The sequence below is a fragment of the Penaeus monodon genome, chromosome 22 (assembly GCF_015228065.2).
Source record: "Penaeus monodon isolate SGIC_2016 chromosome 22, NSTDA_Pmon_1, whole genome shotgun sequence".
Taxonomy (NCBI): domain Eukaryota; kingdom Metazoa; phylum Arthropoda; class Malacostraca; order Decapoda; family Penaeidae; genus Penaeus; species Penaeus monodon.
Window position 1 is genome coordinate 39,942,776 of NC_051407.1, and position 283 is coordinate 39,943,058.

Here is a 283-nt window from a genome sequence, read left to right on the forward strand (position 1 = left end):
CACCTCACTTCCGACAAGGGTTACAGTGACAACCCCCAGTCACATAACCTTGGCAATGGAAACCGAAACAACCATGACACTAGGGACGGAGCAACGTGCAAAACCAGGAGAGCAACTTACCAACGTCTCACGGGGACTGCGCCAGAGCAACTGGCGTCCCCGAAACCTGTCTTTCTCACATTAGCTTGAGGGTCCTTGGCTCCGCCCCCTTTGTTGAAATTTCCATCTGTCTCATAATTATCTGCCCTGCTTTTCGTTGGACACTCCGGAGCGCTACGAAGCG

The 283-nt window shown here is 53.0% G+C and overlaps 1 protein-coding gene across 1 annotated transcript in view; it reads right to left on the reverse strand.

The window, feature by feature from the left end:
- LOC119587434 (pancreatic triacylglycerol lipase-like) overlaps window positions 1-277 on the reverse strand; it is a 63,913-nt gene extending 63,636 nt beyond the window's left edge. Inside the window, exon 1 of the mRNA XM_037936165.1 lies at window positions 121-277. The gene's annotated coding sequence lies outside the window, so the exon portion shown is untranslated. The remainder of the gene's footprint in view (window positions 1-120) is intronic.
- Window positions 278-283: the final 6 nt, after the last annotated feature.